Source organism: Anser anser, assembly GCF_964211835.1.
Source record: "Anser anser genome assembly, chromosome: 2".
NCBI lineage: Eukaryota > Metazoa > Chordata > Aves > Anseriformes > Anatidae > Anser > Anser anser.
In genome coordinates, this window is record NC_139721.1 from 129,049,380 (window position 1) to 129,073,486 (window position 24,107).

A 24,107-nucleotide genomic window follows, 5' to 3' on the forward strand; every position below is an offset into this window, starting at 1 on the left:
CAACACTAGTGCAGAGAAAAGAAGCAGCCATATTATTCCTCAGAAACTGCAAATCTCAATATTTCTCTAGTTTAACTTCTTACACCTAAAATAATTAATCTTTCACCTGCTGCAGAAAGGAGAATCCTGTCTGTGGCTGCATGCCATGTTGCTTCCATGGCTGGGCCCACAGTGATCAGGCCATTGCTCAGTGAGTTGATTGGCATGATGGAAAACCAAGCCACCAAACAGGCAGAGGATGGGGCAAGGGTGGAGAACACTAAATCATGCTCCTAGCATTATGGTAGAATTCAGCCTCTACTTACTAAGGTATTTTTGTGCCTGAAATCAAAGGAAACTGAGCTCTTGAATACTTTTGGCTACATCTATGCTGCTAGAGACATCTACCTGCAGGAACAACCTCTTTTCCCAGGTGAAGTGTCTCATGTCCAGAAAACAGCACCAGGGGATATCTCCTCTGACACTTGCATGGTGACCCCGCTGGGCAAATAAAATGGGCCAGGTCCCGGCCATCCTGAGGGGATGCTGCACAGCTGGTGTCTATGGATAAGCTCTCTTTCCAGAACAAGGCAGTCTTGGCCTTCTTTGTTAAGAACAGTCACCAGCCCATGGTGTTCCCTGAAGTCAGCCTGGACAGTGCCTGGGAGGTGAAACCAGGCCAGGCAGCCTGTTAGAGATTCAGCAGTATAGGCAGTGCTCAAGTGGCTGTCCTGGCCCCATTTAGCTCACTAGTATGTGTGTTTCCTTTGTGACCCAAGACCTCATTTTTATTTTGTGGTACTTTTGCAGTTGTCTGCATGAGCGCTGGGTCTCAACCTGCCAGATGTTTTTGCAGCATGATGCTAGGCTGTATGGCAAGAGGGCACCTGTGGGGTGTCTTCAGGTTGCAAAGCCAGCTAAGGTAGTCTCGGAAGATTGATGTAGGTGGAAGGAGCCAAATTGGTGATGGCCTCTTATTCTTTCATTGGAGAGTGGACTGTGGGATGAATGTCAGCTGGACAGAGCCAACTTTTGATGCAGTTATCAGAAGATCGAAGAAGCGAGCCATAAAATGACATACCTGCAGCATAGATGCCCCCAGCTTTGTGTTGCTGGGTCTCGGGTGCTTTGGGATCCCTGGGTGGGCAGAAAGAGCTATGGTAAGGGCAAGGTACGAAGGTGTAAAGAAGCGGGACCGCCTGAGCTGCCATAAGGTCGTGGGGCTGCCCGTGACCATCTGCTTGCTCGCCTGACCTATTTGGCTCCCTTTGTTCAAACCGAGCTGTGCCGCCCTCTGCCAGGCCCTGCAGGTGCTGTTCTGAAACCCAGACCGGGGAAAGAAGTATGCATTTACGGAAAGTCCTTTTCCCTCCCTTTCCTTTCCCTTTTAAGGCTCTTGGCCAAGCTGTGTGATTCTTATCTGGTCTCTGCAGGGCCGTTAAGTGAGGTCATTCAGGAAGTTTAATTAATCCTGTACAATTGTCGCTACATCCTTGGCTGCACATTGTACTAGGGCCCAGCCCACTACTACAATGCATCTTACGACAGCTGAACATCTGTTTAAAAACTGATTGCCAAGATGAGGTACTTGCTAAGACTAGTTTTCCCTCCGGCTGTATGTATGCGGCTCAACACAATGTTGTGTAACGTCGTTGAAAGAAAAAACAGAAATTCCCTCTGCTCGCAGGATCAACTGGTAAAGCAAACTAAAATAATCTGGGAAACGTCAGTTCCGAAATATCCATGGCAAAGAAATGGGCTGTCTGTTCAGCTTCTTTCCCAGGCTGGTGCCATCTGGGGCGCTGCGTTGTGAGTGGGCACTGCACTATAAGGGTTTGTTGGGATGTTGGGGCAGATTCCCTGGGGGCTTCAGCCCCCGGCTGCTGCTGTCCCCCTGCCTCAGTCCTGGGGAGTACATTCTTCCATGCCATGCCCCCTTGGGCTGCAGGGAGGGATGATGCCTTTCTGATGCTCCTGAGAGCAAGGTGATGCTACACGCATGTGTAAGAACACATCTCAGTGCTTCCCAGCCTCCCAGGACAGCTTCAAGAAGATGAAACTTTAGAAGAGAAAGCAAAGAAGAAACAGAATGATAATGAAAGGGGGGAATTGCAAGCCCTTTGCATGGGAGATGGAGAATGATAGCTGCTGGGAGAGAGGGAGCGGGGTGTCTGGGCACAGGCAGAAATGTGGGGCAAGCAGCACCTAAGGCCATAGGGCTGTAAAGAGGTTGGGACACATAAAGGCTTGGTGTCATGATGTCCCCTTATCTGACAGTATAGTAAAGTATCCTTGCAGTCTTTTAATGTCCTTTTCCTTTATTTACTCCTATCCCTCACTGAGTTTGCTCCAAACATCCTAGTGGGACAAGAATATGAAGAAGTCTAGGAGAAAGTCCCACAAGGAATTGCTTTGTGTACAGGCAGACATGTGCTTAACCTGAAACACGGTGACCAAGAGCCCACTAACTGGGATAACTGAGCTGGTTCAAGTAAAGTGCAGCCCCTCATCCCCAGCACAAACCAGTACTGAGCAAGCCACCCCATCCCCTGGCTGCTACAGCTTTTCCAGGAGCAACCTGACACCAAAAATGGCTGATTTGGCATCCTTGTTAAATAATGGATGGAGATAGCTAGTGCAGTAAAAGAAAGACTTTTTGAGTCTCCCAAGGTAATTATCCATGCTTCCAATTTCCTGAACAGTGCTGCCTTTTGGTTCAGTAACTAAATCTGGTTTTCATAGTTTGGCCTTTTTTGAATTGTCTGATTGGTTTAACTCTTTACATTGGTTTAAATTTTTTTTTTTAAAAAAGGGCATTTTGCTTTTTTTTTGAGGTTTTGCTGTGATTACACTGTTGGATGGACAGAGGTGTATTTAGGTGCATGTAGCATCTTCAGGATTATTGATACAGGGATATTCCATATGGGGCCAGTCTTTTATTCTGGAATCAGCACACTGTTTTTTCTTGAAATAAATTCTTCTATCTCCAATATCAGATTGTCCTTTCTTGGTGTTATCAGGGAATAGAATTTAAAACTTGCAACCTATCCTAAATAATTTTCTTAATATAAGTACACATATTGTAAACACAGGTGAGCTTTAAGCAGTAAACTGTTGACATAACCTGCAAGATATAAAAGTATTGTCTATAATTGTGGTATTTTTGTCACATCAGAAGAGCTGAGATCCATACTGAGTTTACTCACAGATGCATGCCACACAGAAATGTCAGAGGGCTGAGCTTTCTGAACATTGTCTGCACATGCTAAAAAGATGGCTTAGGAGGTGCTCTCTTCAGATGAATTGCAAAGCCTCTCTGCAGGGTAGGGGCAGAATTGTATGCCCCAGGATTTCTATGGGGGAAACTGTGTTTGCCATTGGGAGGAATCTGTTCCCATCCCTACAACACCTCTCTGGGGGACAAAATCAATCCCTCTAGGGATGTATTACCTCTTTTGGACTTCAGGCATCCTGCTGTTTGGATATACTGGAGAGAGCTTTATACTCAAGTTTATGTCTAAGAAACCTGTGAAAGCCAACTTAAAGGAGGGCATAAATACTAAGAAGGGCCAGAGGTGATATCTAACATTGTCTCTCAAGGAGGGTTTAATTTATTGATAGCTTTCTAGACAATATTTTCCTGCCTCAACACAATCCTCTCAAGTACACTTATGAGACTGTGTGCGTTGCATTTTAGGGTGTTTATCTGTCTTGTTTTTTTGACATTGGCACAGATGTGTCTAACTCTGAATTTCGTGAAGTACTGCTAAGAGCTGGGGTAGCTGGTTATCCTGCTTTCTTAGTGTAATAACTCCCTGGTTGTCCATGCCTCTACTACAAAGTACTTCTGCTGTTTTCCTGCTCTGCGTTTCTCAGAGCTGCCTGAGCTTTCTTCCCTCTCCAGGCACGGTGTGCTGGTTTATGACTTGTGAGGAAATTGTAAGCAAGGGAGAGCTGATTTCTGTGGGTGTAACGTACCTCTCATTTGTGTAAGAATAGTTTATTTTATCTGTAGTGGGGTAGAATTTAAAGTCTGGAGAAGGTGGTAGATGGTAAAGGCAATGTTTTTAAAAATTAAAGGCCGGATTCTGTCCTGATCTTGCATCTCATTATTCAGATCTCATGGCTGAAGCCAAATGGGATTGTCACAGTTAGATGCAGAATATTCCCTGCTACCTCTCAAATAAATAACAGCTGGCACTGATATATACAATACCATATTTCTTCAAAAGGCTTAGCAGACATTAACTAATTAATCCAGTAGTGCTTTTATATAATGAGGTCTGAGTACCAGCATGCTCACGGAAGATACCTATTCTTGAAACTGCCCTCGGAAGAATACGGCCTTTTGTTTTGAGCACCACATGCAGTAGTATTTTATTGATTACTGCTTTTCTCCTACAGTGCCGTAGGGTTTTCACGTAACAACGTGCTGGAGAATCGGCTTCGTGCTGTATTGTTACATGGCATAATGCAGTTTGCAGGTATTGTAAATCTACATTTAAAGGGGTTTGTGAACTCTGAATTCTCACAGAAATAAAAAATAAAGGAAAATAAGGAAAACATCAGCTCCATAAGATGTCCTGTCTCAGCTTGGATTGGTTTGCTACAGTTTGTCAGGTGTGTTAGCATGGTGTCATGTCTGCTTGAAATTCAGCTGGATTTAGCCCAGCTTTTGTTCCAGGAAGGATTTTTGTGCCTTCTTGGTGCTGCCCAGACCTGCAATGTTTGCACTTTACTGCACACAGCCCTGCTCAGCCCTGAAAATCACCACCCGTACCTGCCTGCAGCTCCCGATGCTAAGCGTACAATGCGCATCGCTGCTTGGGAGCATCACCTTGCTCGGGTGACAGTTTCATCCAGGCAAGAATCAGGCACAGGATATGCAGCAGGAGGAGCTTCTCCATGGGCATCCTATTTTAAGGACCTCTTGGAGGTGCATTTTTGTCTGGTATTTAGCTAGAGTTATCGGTAGCCTCCTCCAAGTAACTTGGGAGCAAGACAAATGAGAGGTTTCCACCAGACGAATTAAATGGTGCATCAGATCAGCTGGGATCCCATCATTTAGCAGTCAAGGTTTGGTTTATGAGGTTGCAGTGCCACTGACACACCTTGTGATTTATAGTTACAAAAGAATGTTTATTTATTTATTTATTTATTTACTTTTCCATCAATGAACTGCTAAGCCTTTTAAAAGCTTTATAAATGTGTAATATAAGAGAGATTGATTAAAATGTTTCTGGATGCAAGCAGCATCGCATTCTCTGATAACATATTAGCTAATTATTGTTTATCCTTATTTCCCTTTTCTGTCATATCATTAATTCTCTAGCACGCTTCTCTGGTATACCAAATGTATTGTCAGGCCTTGTTTTGCCTCGAGCAGTTGTGTATTTATTTCATGGTTTCAGACTTTGCCCTAAGTGCCTTAGCAGCAGTGTTTACAGGATGCAACAGGTCCTACTTTCTGTCGCTAATCCCTCCTCCTTTTTGCTTGTTTTACACTGAATTCTGTGCCTTTGCATTCCCAGCAAGCCTTAAAGCACACTTTCTCTCTGCGCTCCTGGCTCACAGCATCTGTTTTTTTCCTCTGAAAGCAACCTCCTCTATGCCAACCAAAATCCTTCCCCAAACACCACTGAAATGCACTACGTGAGGATGACCAAGGATGACCAAGGATGACTACGTGAGGTTTGACCAAGGCCAAAACATGGATGTACGTGCAGATCTAACCAAGAGGGGCTGAATGATACTGCTTTTATGCTCAATACAAGCAGCAGGTTTCCTCAAGCTGAGGATAAATTTGGCCTGAAATCACCAACCCATTTCTGCTGGACTAACCCCCACATCTCCCAGCTCTCTGTGCTGTCATTTCTCCTCTCATAAAGGCTTCTTCCTCAAGTGTGAAGCGGATGTGTTAAGAATGAGATTTTTAAATGAATATTTGGAGAGAAAACAGGGGAACTGGAGGAGACATTGCTTCCTGCTTGTGTTGGAGAGCTGTGCCTCCTGCTCCTTCAGCCCACAGGGACAGCCCATGCCCCTGACCAAGGGGCGGCGTTTCCCTGCTGAACATGCCTCTTCCCTTTTTTGCAGGGTTGTGAGTTGGACATAAAAATATCCTAAACCACTTAGCAGAAACATAGCAGTGTCTCCACTGTCAGGGCCTGTGGGTCCTTCATCATCTCTGTGCCACCATCTGGTGGCCTTGAGAAGTCTTAAGATAGCCCCAGTCCTGCGCTGCATGGCAGAGACATGACCTGCCTTGGGAAGGAAGTGATCACTCGACCTGCTCTGCCCTTGTCCGGTCTGGAGCCAAAGACGTCATTTCACCACAAAGCCGAGAGGAAGGAGGAAGGGGGAATGACCTCACCGGGATTCAGCACAGAGCACAAAGGCTGTGGGGCTGTTGGGGGCCAGCTTGGATGTTCTGGGAACTTCCCTTCCCCAGCATTTCTGGAGGCATCATCAGTATCTCCAACCCACCAGGCAATATTCTGCCAGATGCCTCCTGTCTGTGTCCACTCACCCACCTGTATGGCCTTGTCTAGCCTGCACAATGCATCTCCCAGGCTTCTTCCCCACCGCTCCTCTTCCATGGTCCAATACTGGCTGCCTTTGCTGCATCCCCCTGCATGCACGAGCCTTTGCTATGTCTGCTGCTGCTCTGCCCAGGCACAGCTTAGGGTCTTTGGGATGTGAGTAGGTCTTGGGATTGTCATGGGCCCATCCACCTGTGTTTTTTTGTTGTTGTTGTTATTGCTCTTTTTTTTGTTGCTGTCATTGTTTTTAGTTTTTATTTTATTTTATTTTTTTGGTTGGAAGGTGAAAGTTATCTTGGGGAAAGGTTGATGTAAAACAGTCAGTATCACACACACGTTACTGGAGATAAGACAGCTCCCAGAATCCAGATGTTCTATGCCTTTTTTCTTTTTTTTCAGTTGACCACTAAGAAATTAATGAAAACTAGACTTATAACATTAAATTTTTAAGAACTTTCAGTCTACTTTGATGAAGGAAAAAAAAATAAAGGAAAGGCTTGGTTTTGGTAAAAATATTATCAGAACAATACATTCTACATCCAAAGGAATTAGAATCAAAGAGCTAATAGGTGAGCTATGGGACATATACGTGCTTTAGATGTAAAGGAGATCATCCCTTTTGATGTTTACTGCCTATTTTATGCCCATGGGTTTCTCAATTCCTTGATTCTGTTAACTTCCTTGGGTTTATGAATGTTGGCAGGCTATCAGGTGTGCAAGTACCAAGTGATGAGCTCAGTTTTAACTGGGGGAACAAACAGTGGTAAGCAAATTTACCTTTTCTCTCTCATTTTTTTTTTTTTTCCTGCAATGGTGAAAAGGTTTGGGTTCTATTTTACTGGAACTAATTAACTTGGCTAATTGAAGACTGGGTTCATATTGTCCTGCTTGTGCATTAGTCAGGCAATGGGAATAAGAGCAGAGAGCCCTGGGCACAGAAAGGCTTATCAAATTCTTTTGTAATATCTCAATTGGCTTTTCTCTAACGCATGGTGTGCAACAAGGTATAGTGACAACAAAAGTTTGAGGAAGTATGGTCAGTGATCTAAGACTTAGGAGTCATTTGCAAATTGCAGTTACTATGTCTTTGGGGGTACACGTTCTGGCTTCAGAAAATACTAAGATAAATTCAGGTACAGATTCCAAGGTATTCTTATTCTGTGAGATCAGATACCTCAACTTGCATCATTACAGCTGTCTATTTTTCTTCCTCCATCCTTTCCTTACTGCAGAAGAAAATTCTTTTTGAAGTCTCAGGACGTGGGGCTTCAAAGCAAAATTATAACTTTAAACATAAAGTTCCTGCAACTTGAATAGTCCTGTGTCTTCTCAAGGTGATGAATTCTAATGCTATCATCACTAAAAGGATGATAAAAAAATAATAATGAGCTGTCGCTCTCATCAGCTCGTCTAGGGAAGTGATGAGATAAATTGTAGAGTGCAACAGTTAAAAGTTGGAATAAAAACACATTTATAACCTTTTTGAAATCAATGCATGCTCCACAAATGTACAGCAATAGACAACGTACTTTGGACAGAGCACTCTGCTGTTAGATTTCTGGCCCACTGAACTGGAATTTAAAGGTGAATATCTGTGTGGTAGGCTCCAGTAGGTGCCTGTAATAGCTAGAAAGGAATTGCTAGTGCTCATCTTCAAATATCACAAAAACCTGATCTGTATTTTCCTAAACGCTGATCCAGACCATTTGTGTGGTTTGATTCAGCATCTGTGGAGGCTTCTTCTCCTAAGAGGTGACGGAGAGAGTTAAAACAAGTGCTGGAATGCATTCATTCATCAGCAAAAATATTTGGAGCATAAGAATCCTTTTCTAAGCCAAACTTCTTGCTCCCAATCAATGCTTTAACACTGCTGTTTTGCTGTTCTAATTTTGATTCCAGCTTCCCCGTTTAGATTATGTCAAAAGATGAAATTTCATACAGCCTTTCTCCAGGCCATGTGTCTCTCTCCTTCATCTTGCCTAGCCCTCATGTAAGGACATATACACTGGACACCAGAAAGCTTGTGTTTTACTTCAAAATTTGTTTAATTCTCTGTTCACTAATGCTGAAAATTCACAGAGCCTCTATAGATCCCTTGGGTTCCAGTTTCCACATTTACATTTCCATGAAGGTAAAGTAAAACTGATGGGAAATACTCAGGAAAATAAGGTATTTTCTCTGCCGTAAAAAAGACCTTCCTCTGATAGCTGTAGAATCCCTGATTAGTCCATCTTTCATGCCTTTTTTTTTTTTTTTTTTGGGGGGGTGGGGAATGTTATACGTGCCTCTGTTGTGTATTTGTAGCAAGCTCTAGCCAGTGATTTATCTCCCACTGACTGTCACAAAGGAAGGATTATACCAAAGCGCTGGTTGCTGAAAGGTCCTGATTGCTTCATTACTGTGGTTTTGGAGAGAGCTGGGAGAGGAAGCCTGTGTGAGGGTAGCTTCAGGATTGACGCTCTCAAAACATCCTGAAAAGAACAGGGGAGAGAGAGGGACTTTCTTCCAGCAGGACAGGAATTGGGCAGTTCCTCTGGCAGCAAGCTGCTGCTGCAGACAAACTAGCAGGGCTTCCAGCATCTGCAGGACTTGCAAAAGGAGAAAGCCCTCTTGCAAGTTCTGCTCTCTCACCAAGCTCATCTAAAGCTATTTTTGCTAGCTGGGTGACTACTTGAGAGCAGGCATGGCATTATAACTCAAGAGACCCCACTGGGGGGCCTAGCTTGCAGTAGCCTGGATGTTGTTTCACCTCGGAGATATTTAGTGCTGCTGAGAATTTTGGTGCTGCAAAATATCTCTAGAGGCAATAAGGTCCCAGTTACCCAGGAAAAGTCTGTTACTTGCAGCGAGGAAGATGTTGGTCTCTTTTCTCAGGTGATAAGTGATAGGATGCAAGGTCTCAGGTTGTGCCAGGGGAGGTTTAGATTTGACATTAGGAAGAATTTCTTCATGAAGATGGTGGATAACATTGGAACAGGCTGCCCAGTGAAATGGTGGAGTCCCCATCCCTGGAGGTATTTGAGATGTGTGGATGTGGCACTAAGGGACATGGTTTAGTGATGGGACTCGGTAGCTCAGTTTGGTGGTTGGACTCGATGTTGAAGGTCTTTTCCAGGCTAGATAATTCTGTGTACATGAGGCGTGACTTGAGCCCTGCTGAACTACTGCAAGTGGGTGGAAGTAATGGCTTTGTGGAGGCCTGTGCCAACACAAATTGTGCCCACTGAAGGATGAGGAAAGCTTCCCTGTTTGTCACCAGCCTGGGTGAGTGCATGGGTTTTTCACCTGCCATCTGCTGAACGTGGGAGCTCTGATCCATTACCTCCTTGCTCACACAATGGTGGCTCAAAATCTGCTTCTCTGCATAGGGTTGAGTTTCTCCTCTGTGCGCGGTCTGGAAATAAAAAAGCAGACACCTATCAGTGTTATTCCTTGTTACTATGCAAATAAACCACCTGATTTTTTGAACACTCTCCAGGGCTTAATTCTCAAGCTAAACCTGGCCAGTCTAGGGGAGCAGGGCATGTGTGGGTAGGGCTAATCATGGGGGCAGAAGGCAAGCTCTCCTTTTTGGGCCTGGGGAGGTGGGAGAAGAGCTGTCTAAGGAGTATAACACTGATGGAACAGTTCCCACAGTGTGGGCAGCCACGGAGGGAAGAAGAGCCTGCTGGGTTTTTGACATCTATTTTGGGAACTGGCTGTAATTTTAGCTGCCTTTAGCACAGCCCAGACTCCCGTCTTGAACGATCTGTTCCTTCACAACAGGAGGAAGGGATTGCTCTGCCTGATATGAAAAACATATCTTGTGCAAAGTTTTTTGGATGTAGCGTTTTGATTAGTTGCAACCACTATGGGTAAATTGGCTTAAAATTGAAAATGGTGGATGTAGGTGTAATTAAATCTCTCTTTTCTTTGACATGAAGATATGTAAACGTACATGATACCAACTAGAACTGATCTGGGGTTGTTCAGATGAGGGTTATTAATGTTGTGCTATCTCTTAAGTCTAGCAATACCTGTAGCAACACAGCCATGGCTCAGCATCAACATTCCCTCTCTAAACACACCTATTTTCAGGCATTTATATAACTGCTGCTGGAATTTCCTCCTGACTGGTTGTCACTTGTCAGATGTATTGAAACCATTTCAGTAAATCAGGAGAAAAATGTTTTGTGTTGCCTAGAATGTGAAAGATTTGAAGATTTGAGGCTTTTTTTTTTTTTTTTTTTTAAGAGGAAAACTGAAAACACTTATAGCTGAAGAGTGAAGAGTTGCCTAGAGAAGCTGTGGAATCTGTGCCACTGGAAGTTTTCAGGACTTGACTGGGCAAAACCACGAGAAACTTCTGCAGGAGGCTGTCTAGGTGTCTCCTGAGGCCCCTTCCAGCCTCCACGGTTCTGTGATTCAATGAACTGTGAACACTGACAGTGTGCTGGCGATGTGCTTTTGAAAAATTGCTTTAAAAATACAGCACTGGGGATAACAATGCCTGCTCAAGATTGACAGTATGTCAAATGCTTGAGGTGAGAAGGGTTATTTATTTCCAACTTCCACACCATGTTGGAAAGAGTTGTTTTTTGATGGTAGTGCTGTTCACCTATGAAAGAAATACCACCATGTTGTTTACTGAATGTACACTGCAGTACCCCTGTAAAATGTATATTCATGGTCTTAACAGAGTAATGTTCTTTTAGGCATTATCTGAACTCATCCTGATGTGGTAAGCTGCCCTGCGAAGCTGTGGCTCTCCCTCTGCCTACCCCTCCAGCAGAGCCTGCAGGATGCTGCAGAGATGTCAGGGACCATTCTCTCAATGGACAAAGTCCTACTTTTTCAGAGGAATTGCACCCGTGTTTGCCAGGATTCAATTTGTCAAAAGCTGTAGTAAATAATAGATGACATGATGGCTGTCTACTGGGTAATATGCAGAGGGAGACAGTAAAAGCTCTGCATACAGAATGAGCAAGCCTTTGTGCAAGTCAGTACATGGCAGCACACGTACCAAGAGTTGATGCTGAGGTTAGTCCCTGCCAGTCTTAGCCCCGTGGCTTGGCTCTGTGGACCTTCCAATTTCAGCTGCTTCATCTCTCTATCAAAAACCTTCTTCAGTGTGTGGTGTTTGACTGTGCACCAAGAATTAGTAGTGTGAGGAAAGGTTCCTCTGTGCCCATGTTCCCATTGCAAGGCACCTCACCGCATTCTTGGCTCCAGCTTCTTTGGAAAGGTGTCATCCTCCTAGTGGTGGTGTGTCTTGCTGGTGATTGCTGCTGGAACAGCTGCTCTCAAACACCCCTGCGACCAATATTTCATTTCTGTGCATGTTCCTGCCATATCTGCCTGTAATTAAAACTGAGCAGGCAGAGCATCAGCATAAGTCTGTGAATGCCAGAGCTGCAATATTCAGTTCCCTAAGTGAGGTGAAACAATAATTTTGAATATGTGAACCTTCTCCTGTGGTTTACTTGACGCAGCATCAGTATCAGCTTGGCTCTGCTGTTATCTCCTTCTAACATAATTCTGTTTCATGTGAAACTATGCAGTCTGGTCTGCAGAGTAGAGCCCCAGCAGCAGGTATTTGCAAGACCACGTCCCAGATAAACCCCCCAGATTCTCTTCTGTTTCTTCTCTTCCTCTTTCACTTGGCCTTCCCACACAACTTCTTGTCTACCCTCTCAGGACAGGAAATGTATCCTGTACTATCCTGTTTTGTGCTGTTCCAATATTTCTTTATTCCATTCTTGTTCTTATGCCACCCACATCAGTTTAGTGTCTAACTATGTCATACAGTTTCAGGGGAGAAGATTAAAAAAATGGAAAAAAAGAAAAACCAAAACAAAAACCAAAAAACAGCCCGGCTACTTAGCATTCCTCTAGTGGTGGGAGAGAAATTGTACTGTTAGCATTTAGTTTTTGAAAAGTGTTCAGTGTAAAGGTTTTGGGAGGAACTTTCTAAATACTTTGCTTAATAAAGCAGCAATTATGTGAAGATGAGAATAGACAATGATTGCAGAGACAATGGAATGTGATTTCAGGGAGAAAAAAAGCAACACCCCACACTACAAACTCAAGTCTTCTAATGACAAAGAGAATGGCATTGATGAAGCATTGATGAACTACACTCAAAGAAAGTAAGATACTTGGTAATGGCTATCTGCCGGTCACTGCAGATTAAAAGATACATTTTGTTGTCTTTTGAAGTTGGAACAGAAAGGTGCTTTACTGAACAAGATTATAGAAAAACACATCCCAGGTAGTGAGTCCTTAATGTGGTAGATATGGAAAGCAAAAGATATGTGGGTGAGCTATCCACCTATCTGTCTGCCTGTGTGGTAGTCACTACTCAGCTGTGTGGTCAGAGTTTGTAGTAAATTAGCATGAGAAAATAAGAATGATTGTGGCATGAAGCTTCCAAAAATCATGTGGAGGTTCTTCATTATTTTCCGGAGAAGAAAATGAGATTTCAGGGATTTGGCAGGAACTAGATAGGCAAGATTAAAAACAAATGGTAAATCAAGATATTCAGTGCCACTCCTAAAGGCTTTTCTGGTGTCTCATTTTTATATTCCAAATAATTGTGGACAGAGGAAGAGAGAAAATATCTTTTCTCTCATTACAAACCTCCTGAAATTATCAGTAGCAGAACAAATACTTCATTTCAGGAGCACCTAGAAAGCATGAATGAACTCTGATCTTAGCTGTGTACTAATGTAAAAGTTTTCACAAGAACAGCCAGTACTGATACACTACAGCAATTGCTTCTGAACCCAGAGAAACAGGATGAAATAAAATAGGATACAGTGTGTACCAAGGCAGCATGGGAAGAAATGTAACATACTGGAACATGACATTGAACAATTTTTATCATCGGTTGTACATTTAGTTCTCTTTCCTTAAACTTGTGTTTAGAAAACTGATTAGATTCAATGACTTCTGGTTCAGACAAAAAGCACTGGTATTACTTTTTCAGGTTTAATAAACTCACTGGCAGATACCTGCAAGAAGCAATGATGAAAAATTATTCTAAGCACAATTTATATCTCATATCTGATGCCAAGTAAAAACAAAGCAACAACTGAGACACTGAAATACACTGAGTTACAGTATAAGGAAATGAGGGCTTTTCCCTGCTCTACCCATGAGTTTGTAATTGGAGTTTATACCTAAACAGTACAGGGAAGGGTTTATTTGAGGTAGAACAGGTATTTATAAAACTGAAAAACGTGTAAGGAAGGATTCCACGCTGGAAGTGTACAGTAAAGCAGGATTTGACTGTTGAACAGAGCCAGGCTTGCCTGCACAGGGATAAAAACAAATATTTGGATGATGGTACTGCAGCTTCTGTATTATTAAACATACCTACCATTTAGAAAAAAATCTCTCTTCCATGGTGAAAGAGTCTGTTCTTCCTAGGGAATCCAGCTGAGTTTACTTCAATGTCTTCCTTGAACCTTGTTAGGGCAGATTTTTCTGTTACTACTGTTTGCAGTGAGCCTGGGACATTATGTTGTGGAGGGGGTAGACAGATCCTTTGAAGCCTCCTTTTTTGTTGTTTTTGGGCTTGAGGGGGTTGCTTTGAAGGCTGGTGCTAAATGTGTTTGCAAGCACGCACCCTTGTGAGCTGCATTGATCTGAGCTAGTCTTGCCTGGGCTGTATGAAAGTCAACAACTTAAGGAAAGAATGAAGCAATTCTTTCAGTGCTCAGACATCTGCACGACGGTGAGGAGCTGCAGAGATGCCTCCTACGGTATAGAGGATATTGTGCAAGATTCAGGGAAACAAGGTAGTACTTGTATATCCTCTGCCTTGTGGTTAGTGGGGGGCTCTTGTGCAGGTGGCAAATAGCTGGGGAGAAGGAAAAGGGCTGAGGAAGGAACATGCCCAATGTCAGGGAATCCGCCCATCCGTGGCTAGGCAAAATGGTGCATGTCCATAAGTTACATCACATCAAATTTCCCCATTTCCTAGAGCCATGAGAGGGGTACACTATAGGGCTGAGGGAACTTCAGGAGGTGTTCATCTGAGGAGGACAGTCATGTCTTCCCAGGGGCACTTCCACTCGCTCCCTGGGAGGGTGCTAGCACACAGCTGGGTCCTTGGGCAACCCAGCAATGCTGACCTTGGCCAGCCATGCTGGCTTACTTCCCACCATGGCTAGTGATTTGGGTTGCTTCACTCTACCCCCACTATTACGTGCCTGCTGCAGGATGAGTGATGTTACAGATGGTAGGCATAGGAGCTATGTGTGGAATGTATATAGGGGTCTCATGGACCTCAAGAGGTACGTTTTCTACCCTTACAGGACCACAGGGACCTTCAGGTCTTGTGGCCCATAAGAACATAGCATAAAGGACACTAACACAAATTCTTGTACCCTTCCATAAGTCCCATATTCAGCCCAAATATCGTGTGCAGCAGGGAGTAGAGAGCCATAACTGCAGAATTATTTCCTTCTGCCATTAAAAGAAATTTTAATGCACAGCAAGCTCCATTGAAGTGCAAGTGAAGGGCCCATTTCATAAAAGATTTAGGCACCATCTCGGTGCATACTTTTGATTTGTACAGCAGGGAGCTTGCACTTGGGAAGAAAAAGGAGGTGGTAGTGGGGGAGGAATTTGCTTTAAATGACAGCTTTTTTTCTTACTCATTTTGTATTCAAAAGCCCAAATATATTTTCTCTCTCACTAGCCTTGATTTATGACCTTATAAAAATGAGATAGAATCAACCCAGAAAGAAACAAAGGTTAGGTCTTCCCAGAGCCTGAAGCCTTTGTATAAGTCCCTGAAGAACAGCTGTGCAAATTACATTTGCGGCTATCAGATAAAGTGGAGACAGAGAGCAGTTTCTTTAGCAGGATCTGGACAAGATTCCATTTTATTTTGTCATTTTGAATGCAGGTTTGATTTTGTTTGTTGGTAATTGCAGCCTTTAATGTTACCTTGCTAAAAATGGCTATTGCAGGAGAACTCGCATCAATAGGATATCAGTACAGGCAGAAAGAGAAACATCCTGTTTATGTGAATGTCCCTAACAAAAGGAGTCAAGATCTAAATAGATAGAAGGGAATGCCAGTAACCATGAAACAAACTACATGCCAGATGTTATGCTGCTCAGAGCACTCCTAGAAGTTGATCAGATGTCATGTTGATAAGCTCAGCTTAAGAACCTGTATAGAAGGAAAACACAGATGACATTTGCATGATTAAAGGCTCGTGTAGTACTTCTACATTAAATCATAAATAAATTCATTTTACTTGATTGTATGAATTAAAAGGTTACATTTCAAGGATTTCACTTTCCTTTCTTTATAAATTCATACCAAGCATTTCACAGAACTGCTGAAAGGGACTTCTGGAGGTTGCCTGGTCCAAGTCCCTGCTCACCTCTGAAAAGAGGCTGGCCCCGTCTTTGTAATTCCCCAAAGGCCCTGGCAAGCTGCTGTTAGGTCTCTCTCCATGAAGCCGTATAATCTCTGGGCTGAATAAGCCCAGCTCCCTCAGCCTGTCCTCACTGGGCAAGTGCTCCAGCCCCTGTCATCTCAGTGGCTCTCTGCTGAGCTCACTCCAGTGTTTTGAGCTCACCGGGCAATGTAAAACTGGCCACAGTGGCTTCACAAACATCAATATGAAAAATTGTTTCTTTCAACTTGCTGACCATATTGGCTTGATCTATGCATTTCTTGAGAGTGTGCTCCACCCCACCATCCAGGTTGCTGATGAAAATACTTCATAGTGCTAACATTGGTACCACCATTCCTAACCAAATGCCAGTTAGACCAAATGTTGAATGCTGTCTTTTGAACCCAATGGTCCAGCTTTTCATCCATCTAGTATTCTGACTCTCCAACCTGTAAATTCTCAGCTTGGGTACAAGGATACTGTGGGAAGCCCTGTCAAAAGTCAAACTGAACAAAATCCATATTTGCACAGGAATATTCATGCATCTGTGACACTTCTTTCTTTCTTTTCTTTCTTTTTTTTTTTTTTTCAGTTAACATGGTATGATGTTTTCATCATCAGTGAGATTTCTCTTTTATTTTTTTCTAATTCAGAACTACAAATAAGTTCTGCTACTGATCCTCTCCTGTGATGGAGATAACTTGGAGCAGAATATTCAGGACTTGCAGAAGATAACTAGCTCTCTGAATAAAGTCCAAATTCTGATTATTCAGCCTGTTTTCCACTTTGATATTCCTTGGAAAATAGTTGTGTTTCTCAAAGAGTAATAAAAGTTTATTTTTCTTGTTTAAATCTCTTTTGGGTTTCAAGACAACTCTGAGGAAGTGGAGTGTGGGAAAGACTAAGGCCTGAAGAGAAGGGACACAAGCCAAGACCAGCAAGACCACTGTGGATTTTTACAGAGGTGAGACCTGTATCATCACAAATGTATCTGTAGTTAGCAGATGCTCTAAGCACTGTTACTACTCAATATATATATTTTCACTCTTTGACTAAAGGAGGAGACAGTTCCCCTGCAGCAGTGCATTGATTTTTTTTCAAATATTTTTTTCTTCTCAGAAACCTTCTCATTTTGATATAGCTTTTGATCTTGTTGAAAAGCGTTACCTGTCTTTGCTTGTTTCATCAAAATTAGGTATTTTTTCATCAAATAACTTGGTTCACTAAGTGAGTAAATGAACATTGGTTTTGTTTGTATTAAATAATGCCAGGAAATATAATGGTAGCAGCTTTACTGTGATGTAAAATCATAGTGTTTGATAAGCAGGGTCTGTATTCAAAATGGAACAATTTTACAATGTGGAAGCAAAAAGTAAAAAATGGCGTTTCATGTTGGTCTTTTGAAAAGTCAAATTTCTGTTTCAGGTGGCCTTAAAACTTTCTGGAACTGCTGAGAGTTGTGGTGGACCGTGTACTTCTCAGACTCACAATTCATGACATGGAGATTTCACTGCTCTGCCCAGCCCAGGGTGGTGGAGATACATTATGTCTCATTCCTTGTAGCAACATTTATGGGCAGTTCTTGATCCCTGCTCTTTTTCTGTACCTTAACCTAATGCAAATGAACAGTTCTTCTGGCTCCTTACAACCTGGCATGTGACAGTGGAAGATTTCAGGTTACACCAAGGGGACAATTAAGCCTGTCCTAAGATGTGGTAAGGTCTCCAGTAGCCACGTTGCAGCCTATTGACGATTTGAGGGTGCGGGCACCTTCACGGTGGTTTAAACTAACACATTTCACTCTGCAATTGGGGCATGCTAAGAACATGCTCATGGTCGATTATTGTCATTCAGCTGATGGACTGCCTGTGCCACAGGAGCTCAGTTGTTTTTAACTTAGTGCGTCTCTCCATACCAATTCGTACATAAAGCTTTGCACTGGACCACCTTTTAAAAAAAAGTTACTTGTAACAGAAGATTAATTGGATCCAATGACAATACAGCTTAATGCATATATAAAAGGCAATGTCTTTATATATTCTGTAGACACTTTATAGGGGCAGTAATGGGTAGTCTGCTCAATGATTTAGAGACACTGCTGAGGAAGATGCTCAATACCGTTGCAAACTTGTATATATATGCACAATAGTGAGTTTACATAAAGGGACTTGCAAAAAAAAAAAAAAACACAAAACAAGTAAGATTATGTAAATTTTAATGCACTACAATGTGCATATGTTATGTGAGTGCATCTGTGCATTATCAGTGTGTACATTGCACGTTTTTCTCAGAAACTTCAGCCTCAAGAGCAAAGGTAAGGTGACATTGTAGTATAGCATGCTTTTCTAAATGCCTGTCAATGAAAGTTTAGATTTTAACTCTTCTCCATGTTGAAACTCACTTGAATACAAAACGGTTCCTGGCTGTGCTGTTTAAAAGATGCATAAGGGAAGTCACATTCTTGTTGGTGATTCATTTATAAAATTTCAGGCAAGGGAAACAACAGCCTGTAAAGAATTTCCAGCAAGAAAGTGTATGTGAAAGGGTTAGAAAACCATTTCCTGTATTGACCAAAGCCTTCTGCATTGATGAGTGTAAATACTACAGCAGTACTCTGCACTGACTCGTGATCTGGTGTTTTACTACTGGCCGTATATTCAATAGACCAGGCAAATGGTCAACATTGTGAAATTTTTATTTATTTATTTATTTATTTATTTGAAAACCAGGATGTAGTATTCAATCTTTCAGAAAGCAAAACATTATCATCAAAAGGCAGTGATTGTGCTTTACGCCACCTGGGAACAGAGCAAGAACACATGCTCAATCACTCAGAAAGCCAAGACAGCCCCACATTGTTCTGCTTCTGATTTTGTCAGTGGGATGTGAAACTGAAACAGTTGTGTTGTCTTTGGTACAGAGTAAAACCAAAGAGTTGATTCATGGTGACTCTGAAAGCTTGCTCTGCCGCTGAGATCGTTCTACCCAGTCCATTTTCTTCTGCTGAGCCTCGTGCTGGAATAAAAGAAAATGACAAGGGAAAGGGAAGAGGGACCCAGCCATTACAGCAAGGTGGGAATCTCAGCAGCTTTTGAATGTCTCCTGGCCTGCCCACACATGCCAGCACAAGCTAGTGTTATGCTGCTAGGAGAAGATAGAAGCATCACACTTCTGGAGAGCAGTCTGTAAATCTGTCCCCGAATCGCACGTCACTGGATATGCTGGAAAACAGCTACGAGAAAGAACACAGCCCAGGTTTTATGCCTGGAAGAGTAGCCACTGAAGTCAGTAGATGATGAATGTGAAACAAATATTTTGTAACACTAACTTTTGTCATGCAATAGTAGAGAGAAAATGAAGGACATGGGGATTTTGGTTAATTGGATAGTTGTTTTGTTTTGTTTTTTAATCCAACACTCCTGATTGAGAGAAACTCTGGGAAAAGTGAATCAAACAAAGCCACTTGAACTCATTGCCCTGGAAGATGTGTTGGCACAGAAGTGGGAAAGATGTTTGTGACCCTTCCAAATGTTCCAGGAAACAAGGAATATTCTGAGGAAATCTGAGAAGCTGGAAATCCTCACACGGATGCCTGCCAGAGTCAAAAGCATTGTTATAACAGCTGAGATCTGTTTCTGCAGGCCCCATTGAGCAGGACATAAGTACGTACTTAAGCCTATCACAAGCTAGCAAAGTGCAGAAGTGTGGGCTGAAGTTCCAGCTGTGCTACTGATTGCATGTTGCCGTGTTATGATTCTCACTGCATTCACAGGCGGATTTGCTCTGCCTTAATGTTTCTCTGCTATATCAAAAGTAATTATGTGAAGGCGACGAACCTGAACTAGAACATGGCTTTAGGTTATCTTAAACTAACAAAGGCGAAGATAGATATTCACACTGTGTGATTTTGTGCATCTATTCAGGTGCTCTGAGCCATGTGCTCATATCTGTATCTTTCCCTTTGGACATGCAGGCAACTTAGGCTCCCAGACTTACATATTCTGAATCACAGTTCAATTAGATGACTAAAATACTTGTTATAAATATCTTTCCAAAGAGCAAAGTTTTAACTGTGAGGGTAATTAACTGCTGGAGTCAATTTCAAAAGTATTTTCTATGTGTCATCACTTGCAGTCTTTCAGCTGAGTGTGGATGTTCATAAATACACATGGCTCCCCACCTGCGTGGGTCTCCTACAGCGCAACTGCACTGCGCTTTCTTGCAAAGTGCTGAGAAAAACTAGTCAGGACCATGGTGTGCTTTTGGTGTGTGTTCTTCCAGAGGGGAGAGCTGTGTACAACAGAGCAGCTGCTTGTGGTAGCAAGGTTTGGCATGTTTGTGTTTCTAAGAAGATACTCAGCAGAATTTTACAGTAATTGCAGCCTCCTGCCAAGACATACTGCATGCTATAATCAGAAGGTGAATGATCAAGGCATGACTTACTAAAATCAATTATCATCTACCAGGAAGAAGTTTCCTAGCCAGCCAGGAATGACTGTTAGGTGATGCTATGCAAGATCTTGATTTCAGCAAGACAACACAAGTGACTTTCCAAGTAACAAGTCTGCTTTGATGAAGTGTACGTGCTCCTCCAGCCACAGCTACTGAGCTGTGGCTGCAAACTCTCCAAATGCTTTCTCTTGCTCTCCCTTATCATCTCTGCCTTGCTTGTGTGCCATTTCCATGGGTCATTCTTCATTTATAAACAGATCTCATCCAAGTACTGCTGGCTTTGGGGGTATCTGCTGGAGGATATGTAAAAGCTATGTGTCATTAATGTATTGTGGGAACTTAAGTCCTGGTTTTCCTACTGCTGTTATTTAGTGATTGATTATAGGTGTTGAAGAAAAGCTGTGTGAAAATTTGTGATAAAACTGCAGTTTTCTCACAGTACTTTTGGGTACTCTGCTCCAGAAAGAGCTCAGACCATCTCAGACAATCACTCTGGACCTTTCCTTTCTTTCTCAGGGAAAGGGGCTGAGTGTCTGAGACATCAAATGCTTAAGGCAGCTCCAGGAGTCTGAGAAAGGATGTTTACTGTCTATCCACTGACTACAGGAGATTTTGCATCTACTATAATGGTTTCACATCTGTGTCCTGAATCTAAATATAGGCATTAAGATTTGATTATGTATTTGGTTATTTTCTTTGTGAGCTTGCTCAGAAACAGAGTGGAGACGAGTTGACCATAGCCAATAGCAGGCCGCTACCCATGCACCCGGGACACTTTGCATGCCAAATCATGCCTTTGAAGATGAGAGCTTTCTCCTATAGTTTCCACATCAGCTATTTTTTTCAAGTGGCACCTGCTTACCACGGTGGAGGAGAAGCAACTGTGGAATTCATTGTTCTTGTCTCATGTCCTCTCCTGAGCACATGAAACTTTGTTCTGGTTGAAAGTACTGGGCCCTAGGAGCCTTGATGGGTTGCTGGGTATGGTTGTTACCTTTTCACAGTGCCTTCCATTTCTGGTGCTTATTCAGTCACAAGATCTATCTGTACAGGACTGATTAAACCATCTGTGAATCACAGGGAGGTTTGGGGTGAGATTTGGCAGCATCAGTAGAGGGAGGTGGGCAGGAAGGTTTTGTGGGAGTGTGGGACAGCCTCAGCTTTTATTTTCTTCCATTTGGCACTCATGTTTCGTGTCTCTGATAGGGGAACACATGCAGTGCCAGAAAGCTAGGGAGGTGTATGTAGATGGTAGGAAGACAGGGCCATATGGCAGTCAGTGTGCTGACTGTCAGAAGTGTCACTGGTAATGTCCCACGAGGCCCACAGACTTTCTTCTGGGGAAGAGAACACATGTATTTTGGCAACCCTTGGTTCCCCTTGAAGTCTTTGTGTTAAAGACAGAGGCCCTGGACTTATGCTTAGTGTCCTAACGAAATGATGATCTGTCAGTGTGATGGTTATGATGTCCATAATTTTGATAGCTGGGCTGCCAAGCAGGATCTGACCAGGTACATTGGCCAGAGATGATCTGTGACAGTCCCAAAGCAGAAAGAGGGAAGAATTTGGCAGCTTTACTTCAACAGTCTCACCACAGTGTTGATGAAACTGGATGAACTGTTTGAACCATTTCGTTGTCTTCAAAATCCCAGTGACTTCCTTCACGCACTCTGGAGTGCAAATGCATGACATATCCCCCATTCCTCGCCTCCTCAGCTCTGTCCCTGGCTGCCTGTGCCTGGAAAATGCAGCGAGTCCGGGCACTGCCCTCAGACTGCACCCAGTTTATTCATCCATAGAAACACAGCCTTTGGGGAAAGGATTAACCAGCACATAGCCTGCTTGTATATGGCTTTCCTGAGAGTTACTGTTTTCCCTGTGACAAAGAGGATGAGGGGTTCAGATCCAAGCCTGTCTTGTGGGTCCTACCAAAACCAAAGAGTTTGCAGGCAGGTATGTATATTCTTGTGGTGTAACAAGAGATAAAGCCTGTTTATTTAATTCAGGCATGCAACTGATATCCAAGATGATGAACAGGTAGGGCATGCATAGCATACATTTACCTGAGAGGTTTGTTTACTTTGGCTGAAGTTATTCAGTTATTCAAACACTTTTTTTTTTTTTCATAAATAAGTCAATGACTGCTATCCTGATAAACTGGCAGTCACAAGTATTGTACAATTTATATGAAATAAATACAGCTATTATTAGAAATAAATATTTGCATATGTATTTGTATTATGGAACACTCAGTGACAGGGAATTTGAGATATTATAAAGAAAAAAATCCCAACAAAATAAAACAGCACAGTTGGCTTCTGCTCTTTATACTCCTGTGCAGCTTTAGGTAAGAATTGAATTACTCTAGAGCAGCCTATAATGCTCAGTTTTCAATTTTCTTGTACTGTATGTGATCAATCTGTATTTCCATAGGTAATGTAAATGTTCTGTCCTGGCTTAGTTACATTTTATGCCCATTTGCAGAAGTGTGAATAAAAACCCAGAGCAAAATTTAGGTGTCTGCAGTGCAGCTGTCTAGATTTGAGCTGCTTGCCTAAATTTGGTTTATAGTCAGTGGAGAAAAACAGTCATTTGGAAGACAGGCTTCATCCAAAATACAGTGGCTGAATCCAAACCTACAAACACCTGTTTCTCTGCATTGACAGTAAAGGGAGCCTGGCTGATCTCTTCACATGCAGACACACTGCAGATAAACAAAAACCAAAGGTGAAAAATCAATATAAGAAACATGGGAGATCTCTGAAAATCAGGGGTGATCTGCAGGTGCCCTCCATGGATCAGGAGAGAGGTGTTAGGTGACATCATGTCATGAAGATATCAAATTGCATGTCAAAAGCTGTTCCCTTCCTTCTCCCAGTAGTGTTGACAGGAAGGTTGTTCCTGTGCCCCTCTTTTTTACCCTCCAGGGTGATCATTAGATTTCCTCGGTTATGGGGGCTTGGACGTTTTTCTGCGTAGCTCTGAATGTTTGCATCCCTGGCTGCTCGGTCCTGTCCTTGTGCTATAATTAATTGAACTAATCCAGGGTAGAAATAATAGAAATAACTCACAATAAAATAAATAAATAAATAAATGTGTGTGTGTGTGTGATTGTGTGTGTGTGTGTACGAACTTAATCTCTGAAAGCTTTTCTCCACTGGGTGCAAATAGGAACTATCTGAAAGACAGACTGGTTCTGTTCCGTTTTCTGTCACTTTTGAAATGCGTTGTGTATTTTTATTTTTATTTTTTTTTAATGAGATCTGATGTGCTTAAAAGTTCTCAGAGTGAGAAGTTCTCAGACATTCTCAAAGTTGGCTCAGCTTTGTGGAGCTCACAGGACAAGTTGTGTGATTTTACATGACCCATTTAGTTTTAATAACTTTGCATTCAGACAGCATTCTCACTTGCCAAAATAGAATTTTTCATGAATTACTTCATCAGTAATCAGTACTTACTGACTGGCAGCATCAGTGAAGTCTGATAGGAAGATTTTCTTAGTTTGCAGTGGAGGCCTAATATAAGCTTAGAGGGATGAGCTATATTTCATTGTGTTTTTATCAGATTTCTTGAGGCACTTACATTCCTTTTTTTTTTTCCTTTTTTTTCCACCTCTTTCTTATTTTGCTGTATTTACTTGCTGAAAAATTGTGGGAAGAGAGACACTTGAACTTTGAAAGATTCAAACAAGGTATTTACTCTTCTTTTCTAGCAAGTGGAACAACCAAACAATGCTA

At 42.5% G+C, this 24,107-nt stretch overlaps 1 long non-coding RNA gene across 1 annotated transcript in view; it reads left to right on the plus strand.

Annotated features, from left to right (window-relative positions):
* Positions 1 to 24,107, plus strand: part of LOC310894445 — a 52,687-nt gene that overhangs the window by 22,395 nt on the left and 6,185 nt on the right. Inside the window, exons 4-5 of the long non-coding RNA XR_014579909.1 lie at positions 16,789 to 16,882; positions 17,344 to 24,061. This is a non-coding gene — a long non-coding RNA (uncharacterized lncRNA). The remainder of the gene's footprint in view (positions 1 to 16,788; positions 16,883 to 17,343; positions 24,062 to 24,107) is intronic.